This window comes from Rhipicephalus microplus, unplaced genomic scaffold, assembly GCF_043290135.1.
Source record: "Rhipicephalus microplus isolate Deutch F79 unplaced genomic scaffold, USDA_Rmic scaffold_26, whole genome shotgun sequence".
Lineage (NCBI taxonomy): Eukaryota > Metazoa > Arthropoda > Arachnida > Ixodida > Ixodidae > Rhipicephalus > Rhipicephalus microplus.
Window position 1 is genome coordinate 1,247,356 of NW_027464599.1, and position 8,890 is coordinate 1,256,245.

At 53.3% G+C, this 8,890-nt stretch overlaps 2 non-coding genes across 2 annotated transcripts; both read right to left on the reverse strand.

Annotated features, from left to right (window-relative positions):
• Positions 1-1,367: 1,367 nt before the first annotated feature.
• TRNAN-GUU (transfer RNA asparagine (anticodon GUU)) lies at positions 1,368-1,444 on the reverse strand. The gene has a single exon. It is a non-coding gene; the product is annotated as a tRNA-Asn (tRNA).
• A 4,617-nt stretch (positions 1,445-6,061) lies between these two features.
• On the reverse strand, positions 6,062-6,138 carry TRNAY-GUA (transfer RNA tyrosine (anticodon GUA)). The gene has a single exon. It is a non-coding gene; the product is annotated as a tRNA-Tyr (tRNA).
• Positions 6,139-8,890: the final 2,752 nt, after the last annotated feature.

The following is an 8,890-nucleotide window of genomic DNA, read 5'->3' on the forward strand; positions in this document are numbered from 1 at the left end:
TCAGAACATTTCTTCAGAGCTATCAGCCCAAAGGAAAAAAGCGCCGCACCACCACCGGGTGGGCTTGAACCTCCAACCTTTTCGTTAACAGCCGATCGCGCTAGCCAATTGCGCCACGGAGAGAGTCGTGCTCCTTTCTCACCACCAACAGAACATATCTTCAAAGCTATCAGCGCAAAGAAAAAAGAACACACCACTCCCGGGAGGGCTTGAACCTCGAACCTTTCGGTTAACAGCCGATCGCGCTAGCCAATTGCGCAGCGGAGACAGTCATGCTCCACTCTCACCACCATCAGAACAAAAGCTATAAGCGCAAAGAAAAAAAAGCACCACACCACCACCGCGTGGGCTCGAACCTCAACCTTTCGGTTACCAGCCGATCGCGCTAGCCGATTGCGCCACGGAGACAGTCTTGCTCCACTCTCACCACCATCAGAACATATCTTCAAAGCTATCAGCCCAAAGAAAAAAAAGCAACACACCACTCCCGGGAGGGCTCGAACCTCCAACCTTTCGGTTAACAGCCGCTCGCGCTAGCCAATCGCGCCACGGAGACAGTCATGCTCCACTCTCAGCACCGTCAGAACATTTCTTTAGAGCTATCAGCCCAAAGGAAAAAAAGCACCGCACCACCACCAGGTGGGCTCAAACCTCCAACCTTTTGGTTAGCACCCGATCGCGCTAGCCAATTGCGCAACGGAGAGAGTCGTGCTCCACTGTCACCACCAACAGAACATATCTTCAAAGCTACCAGCGCAAAGAAAAAAGCAACACACATCTCCCGGGAGGGCTTGAACCTCGAACCTTTCAGTTAACAGCCGATCTCGCTAGCCGATTGCGCCACGGAGACAGTCCTGCTCCACTCTCACCATCGTCAGAACATTTCTTCAGAGCTATCAGCCCAAAGAAAAAAAAGCGCCGCACCACCATCGGGTGGGCTCGAACCTCCAACCTTTCGGTTAACAGCCGATCGCGCCAGCCAATTGCGCCACGGAGACAGTCGTGGTCCACCCTCCTCCCCGTCAGAACATTTCTTCAGAGCTATCAGCCCAAAGAAAAAGAAGCGCCGCACCACCACCGGGTGGGCTTGAACCTCCAACTATTCGGTTAACAGCCGATCGCGCTAGCCAATTGCGCCACGGAGATAGTCGTGCTCCACTTCCACCACCATCAGAACATATCTTCAAAGCTATCAGCCCAAAGAAAAAAAAGCGCCGCACCACCATCGGGTGGGCTCGAACCTCCAACCTTTCAGTTAACAGCCCATCACGCTAGCCAATTACGCCACGGAGACAGTCCTGCTCCACTCTCACCACCATCAGAACATATCTTCAAAGCTATAAGGTCAAAGAAAAAAAGCAACACACCACTCCCGGGAGGGCTCGAACCTCCAACCTTTCGGTTAACAGCCGAACGCGCTAGCCGATTGCGCCACGGAGACAGTCGTGCTCCACTCCCACCACCATCAGAACATATCTTCAAAGCTATCAGCGCAAAGAAAAAAGCAACACACCACTCCCGGGAGGGCTTGAACCTCGAACCTGTCGGTTAACAGCCGATCTCGCTAGCCAATTGCGCCACGGAGACAGTCCTGCTCCACTCTCACCACCATCACAACATATCTTCAAAGCACTCAGCCCAAAGAAAAAAAAGCGCCGCACCACCACCGAGTGGGCTCGAACCTCCAACCTTTCGGTTAACAGCCGATCGCGCCAGCCAATTGCGCCACGGAGACAGTCGTGCTCCACTCTCCCCCCCGTCAGAACATTTCTTCAGAGCTATCAGCCCAAAGGAAAAAAAGCGCCGCACCACCACCGAGTGGGCTCGAACCTCCAACCTTTCGGTTAACAGCCGATCACGCTAGCCGATTGCGCCACGGAGACAGTCGTGCTCCACTCCCACCACCATCAGAACATATATTCAAAGCTATCAGCGCAAAAAAAAGCAACACACCACTCCCGGGAGAGCTCGAACCTCCAGCCTTTCGGTTAACAGCCGATCGCGCTAGCCAATTGCGCCACGGTGATTGTCGTGCTCTTTTCTCACCACCAACAGAACATATCTTCAATGCTATCAGGGCAAAGAAAAAAAAGCGCCGCACCACCACCGGGTGGGCTTGAACCTCCAACCTTTCGGTTAATAGCCCATCGCGCTAGCCAATCGCGCCACGGAGACAGTCGTGCTCCACTCTCACACCGTCAGAACATTTCTTCAGAGCTATAAGCCCAAAGGAAAAAAAGTGCCGCACCACCACCGGGTGGGTTCGAGCGTCCAACCTTTCGGTTAATAGCCCATTGCGCTAGCCAATTACGCCACGGAGACAGTCGTGCTCCACTCTCACCACCATCAGAACATATCTTCAAAGCTATCAGCGCAAAGAAAAAAGCAACACACCACTCCCGGGAGGGCTCGAACCTCCAACCTTTAGGTTAACAGCCGATCGCGCTAGCCAATTGCGCCAAGGAGACAGTCGTGCTCCACTCTCACCACCGTCAGAACAATTCTCCAGAGCTATCAGCCCAAAGAAACAAAAGCGCCGCACCACCACCGGGTGGGCTCGAACCTCCAACCTTTTGGTTAACACCCGATCGCGCTAGCCGATTGCGCAACGAAGAAAGTCGTGCTCCACTCTCACCACCAACAGAACATTTCTTCAGAGCTATCAGCGCAAAGAAAAAAGCAACACACCACTCCCGGGAGGGCTTGAACCTCGAACCTTTCGGTTAACAGCCGATCTCGCCAGCCAATTGCGCCACGGAGACAGTCCTGCTCCACTCTCACCACCATCAGAACATATCTTCAAAGGTATCAGCCCAAAGAAAAAAAAGCGCCGCACCACCACCGAGTGGGCTCGAACCTCCAACCTTTCGGTTATCTGCCGAACGTGCTAGCCAATTGCGCCAAGGAGACAGTCGTGCTCCACTCTCACCACCGTCAGAACATTTCTTCAGAGCTATGAGCCAAAAGAAAAAAAGCGCCGCACCACCATCGGGTGGGCTCGAACCTCCAACCTTTCGGTTAACAGCCAATCGCGCTAGCCAATTGTGCCACGGAGACAGTCGTGCTCCACTCTCACCACCGTCAGAACATTTCTTCAGAGCTAACAGCCCAAAGAAAAAAAAGCGCCGCACCACCACCAGGTGGGCTCGAACCTCCAAACTTTCGGTTACCAGCCGATCGTGCTAGCCAATTGCGCCATGGAGACAGTCCTGCTCCACTCTCACCACCATCAGAACATATCTTTAAAGCTATCAGCCCAAAGAAAAAAAAGCAACATACCATTACTGGGTGGGCTCGAACCTCCAACCTTTCAGTTAACAGCCCATCGCGCTAGCCCATTGCGCCACGGAGAGAGTCGTGCTCCACTTTCACCACCATCAGAACATATGTTCAAAGCTATCAGCGCAAAGAAAAAAGCAACGCACCACTCCCGGTAGGGCTCGAACCTCCAACATTTCGGTTAACAGCCGATCGCGCTAGCCAATTGCGCCAAGGAGACAGTCATGCTCCACTCTCACCACCGTCAGAACAATTCTTCAGAGCTATCAGCCCAAAGGAAAAAAGCGCCGCACCACCACCGGGTGGGCTCAAACCTCCAACCATTTGGTTAACACCCGATCGCGCTAGCCAATTGTGCAACGGAGAGAGTCGTGCTCCACTCTCACCACCAACAGAACATATCTTCAAAGCTATCAGCGCAAAGAAAAAAGCAACACACCACTCCCGGGAGGGCTTGAACCTCGAACCTTTCGGTTAACAGCCGATCTCGCTAGCCAATTCCGCCACGGAGACAGTCCTGCTCCACTCTCACCAACATCAGAACATATCTTAAAGGCTATCAGCCCAAAGAAAAAAAAAGCGCCGCACCACCACCGAGTGGGCTCGAACCTCCAACCTTTCGGTTAACAGCCGATCGCGCCAGCCAATTGCGCCACGGAGACAGTCGTGGTCCACCCTCCTCCGCGTCAGAACATTTCTTCAGAGCTATCAGCCCAAAGAAAAAGAAGCGCCGCACAACCACCGGGTGGGCTTGAACCTCCAACTATTCGGTTAACAGCCGATCGCGCTAGCCAATTGCGCCACAGAGATATTCGTGCTCCACTTCCACCACCATCAGAACATATCTTCAAAGCTATCAGCGCAAAAAAAAGCAACACACCACTCCCGGGAGAGCTCGAACCTCCAACCTTTCGGTTAACAGCCAATCGCGCTAGCCAATTGTGCCACGGAGACAGTCGTGCTCCACTCTCACCACCATCAGAACATATCTTCAAAGCTATAAGGGCAAAGAAAAAAAGCAACACACCACTCCCGGGAGAGCTCGAACCTCCAACCTTTCGGTTAACTGCCGAACGTGCTAGCCGATTGCGCCAAGGAGACATGCATGCTCCACTCTCACCACCGTCAGAACATTTCTTCAGAGCTATCAGCCAAAAGAAAAAAGCGCCGCACCACCTTATGGTGGGCTCGAACCTCCAACCTTTCGGTTAACAGCCAATCGCGCTAGCCAATTGTGCCACGGAGACAGTCGTGCTCCACTCTCACCACCGTCAGAACATTTCTTCAGAGCTATCAGCCCAAAGAAAAAAAAGCGCTGCACCACCACCGAGTGGGCTCGAACCTCCAACCTTTCGGTTAACAGCTGATCGCGCTAGCCGATTGTGCCATGGAGACAGTCGTGCTCCACTCCCCCCACCATCAGAACATATCTTCAAAGCTATCAGTGCAAAGAAAAAAGCAACACACCACTCCCGGGAGGGCTTGAACCTCGAACCTGTCGGTTAACAGCCGATCTCGCTAGCCAATTGCGCCACGGAGACAGTCCTGCTCCACTCTCACCACCATCACAACATATCTTCAAAGCACTCAGCCCAAAGAAAAAAAAGCGCCGCACCACCACCGAGTGGGCTCGAACCTCCAACCTTTCGGTTAACAGCCGATCGCGCCAGCCAATTGCGCCACGGAGACAGTCGTGCTCCACTGTCACCACCAACAGAACATATCTTCAAAGCTATCAGCGCAAAGAAAAAAGAACACACCACTCCCTGGAGGGCTTGAACCTCGAACCTTTCGGTTAACAGCCGATCGCGCTAGCCAATTGCGCCGCGGAGACAGTCATGCTCCACTCTCACCACCATCAGAACAAAAGCTATAAGCGCAAAGAAAAAAAAGCACCACACCACCACCGCGTGGGCTCGAACCTCAACCTTTCGGTTACCAGCCGATCGCGCTAGCCGATTGCGCCACGGAGACAGTCTTGCTCCACTCTCACCACCATCAGAACATATCTTCAAAGCTATCAGCCCAAAGAAAAAAAAGCAACACACCACTCCCGGGAGGGCTCGAACCTCCAACCTTTCGGTTAACAGCCGATCGCGCTAGCCAATCGCGCCACGGAGACAGTCATGCTCCACTCTCAGCACCGTCAGAACATTTCTTTAGAGCTATCAGCCCAAAGGAAAAAAAGCACCGCACCACCACCGGGTGGGCTCAAACCTCCAACCTTTTGGTTAGCACCCGATCGCGCTAGCCAATTGCACCACGGAGACAGTCGTGGTCCACCCTCCTCCCCGTCAGAACATTTCTTCAGAGCTATCAGCCCAAAGAAAAAGAAGCGCCGCACCACCACCGGGTGGGCTTGAACCTCCAACTATTCGGTTAACAGCCGATCGCGCTAGCCAATTGCGCCACGGAGATAGTCGTGCTCCACTTCCACCACCATCAGAACATATATTCAAAGCTATCAGCGCAAAAAAAGCAACACACCACTCCCGGGAGAGCTCGAACCTCCAACCTTTCGGTTAACAGCCGATCGCGCTAGCCAATTGCGCCACGGAGACAGTCCTGCTCCACTCTCACCATCGTCAGAACATTTCTTCAGAGCTATCAGCCCAAAGAAAAAAAAGCGCCGCACCACCATCGGGTGGGCTCGAACCTCCAACCTTTCAGTTAACAGCCCATCACGCTAGCCAATTACGCCACGGAGACAGTCCTGCTCCACTCTCACCACCATCAGAACATATCTTCAAAGCTATAAGGGCAAAGAAAAAAAGCAACACACCACTCCCGGGAGGGCTCGAACCTCCAACCTTTCGGTTTACAGCCGAACGCGCTAGCCGATTGCGCCACGGAGACAGTCGTGCTCCACTCCCACCACCATCAGAACATATCTTCAAAGCTATCAGCGCAAAGAAAAAAGCAACACACCACTCCCGGGAGGGCTTGAACCTCGAACCTGTCGGTTAACAGCCGATCTCGCTAGCCAATTGCGCCACGGAGACAGTCCTGCTCCACTCTCACCACCATCACAACATATCTTCAAAGCACTCAGCCCAAAGAAAAAAAAGCGCCGCACCACCACCGAGTGGGCTCGAACCTCCAACCTTTCGGTTAACAGCCGATCGCGCCAGCCAATTGCGCCACGGAGACAGTCGTGCTCCACTCTCCCCCCCGTCAGAACATTTCTTCAGAGCTATCAGCCCAAAGGAAAAAAAGCGCCGCACCACCACCGAGTGGGCTCGAACCTCCAACCTTTCGGTTAACAGCCGATCACGCTAGCCGATTGCGCCACGGAGACAGTCGTGCTCCACTCCCACCACCATCAGAACATATATTCAAAGCTATCAGCGCAAAAAAAGCAACACACCACTCCCGGGAGAGCTCGAACCTCCAGCCTTTCGGTTAACAGCCGATCGCGCTAGCCAATTGCGCCACGGAGAGAGTCGTGCTCTTTTCTCACCACCAACAGAACATATCTTCAATGCTATCAGGGCAAAGAAAAAAAAGCGCCGCACCACCACCGGGTGGGCTTGAACCTCCAACCTTTCGGTTAATAGCCCATCGCGCAAGCCAATCGCGCCACGGAGACAGTCGTGCTCCACTCTCACACCGTCAGAACATTTCTTCAGAGCTATAAGCCCAAAGGAAAAAAAGTGCCGCACCACCACCGGGTGGGTTCGAGCGTCCAACCTTTCGGTTAATAGCCCATTGCGCTAGCCAATTACGCCACGGAGACAGTCGTGCTCCACTCTCACCACCATCAGAACATATCTTCAAAGCTATCAGCGCAAAGAAAAAAGCAACACACCACTCCCGGGAGGGCTCGAACCTCCAACCTTTAGGTTAACAGCCGATCGCGCTAGCCAATTGCGCCAAGGAGACAGTCGTGCTCCACTCTCACCACCGTCAGAACAATTCTCCAGAGCTATCAGCCCAAAGAAAAAAAAGCGCCGCACCACCACCGGGTGGGCTCGAACCTCCAACCTTTTGGTTAACACCCGATCGCGCTAGCCGATTGCGCAACGGAGAAAGTCGTGCTCCACTCTCACCACCAACAGAACATTTCTTCAGAGCTATCAGCGCAAAGACAAAAGCAACACACCACTCCCGGGAGGGCTTGAACCTCGAACCTTTCGGTTAACAGCCGATCTCGCCAGCCAATTGCGCCACGGAGACAGTCCTGCTCCACTCTCACCACCATCAGAACATATCTTCAAAGGTATCAGCCCAAAGAAAAAAAAGCGCCGCACCACCACCGAGTGGGCTCGAACCTCCAACCTTTCGGTTATCTGCCGAACGTGCTAGCCAATTGCGCCAAGGAGACAGTCGTGCTCCACTCTCACCACCGTCAGAACATTTCTTCAGAGCTATGAGCCAAAAAAAAAAGCGCCGCACCACCATCGGGTGGGCTCGAACCTCCAACCTTTCGGTTAACAGCCAATCGCGCTAGCCAATTGTGCCACGGAGACAGTCGTGGTCCACCCTCCTCCCCGTCAGAACATTTCTTCAGAGCTATCAGCCCAAAGAAAAAGAAGCGCCGCACAACCACCGGGTGGGCTTGAACCTCCAACTATTCGGTTAACAGCCGATCGCGCTAGCCAATTGCGCCACAGAGATATTCGGGCTCCACTTCCACCACCATCAGAACATATCTTCAAAGCTATCAGCGCAAAAAAAAGCAACACACCACTCCCGGGAGAGCTCGAACCTCCAACCTTTCGGTTAACAGCCAATCGCGCTAGCCAATTGTGCCACGGAGACAGTCCTGCTCCACTCTCACCATCGTCAGAACATTTCTTCAGAGCTATCAGCCCAAAGAAAAAAAAGAGCCGCACCACCATCGGGTAGGCTCGAACCTCCAACCTTTCAGTTAACAGCCCATCGCGCTAGCCAATTACGCCACGGAGACAGTCGTGCTCCACTCTCACCACCATCAGAACATATCTTCAAAGCTATAAGGGCAAAGAAAAAAAGCAACACACCACTCCCGGGAGAGCTCGAACCTCCAACCTTTCGGTTAACTGCCGAACGTGCTAGCCGATTGCGCCAAGGAGACATGCATGCTCCACTCTCACCACCGTCAGAACATTTCTTCAGAGCTATCAGCCAAAAGAAAAAAAACGCCGCACCACCTTATGGTGGGCTCGAACCTCCAACCTTTCGGTTAACAGCCAATCGCGCTAGCCAATTGTGCCACGGAGACAGTCGTGCTCCACTCTCACCACCGTCAGAACATTTCTTCAGAGCTATCAGCCCAAAGAAAAAAAAGCGCTGCACCACCACCGAGTGGGCTCGAACCTCCAACCTTTCGGTTAACAGCTGATCGCGCTAGCCGATTGTGCCATGGAGACAGTCGTGCTCCACTCCCACCACCATCAGAACATATCTTCAAAGCTATCAGCGCAAAGAAAAAAGCAACACACCACTCCCGGGAGGGCTTGAACCTCGAACCTGTCGGTTAACAGCCGATCTCGCTAGCCAATTGCGCCACGGAGACAGTCCTGCTCCACTCTCACCACCATCACAACATATCTTCAAAGCTATCAGCCCAAAGAAGAAAAAGCGCCGCACCACCACCGAGTGGGCTCGAACCTCCAACCTTTCGGTTAAC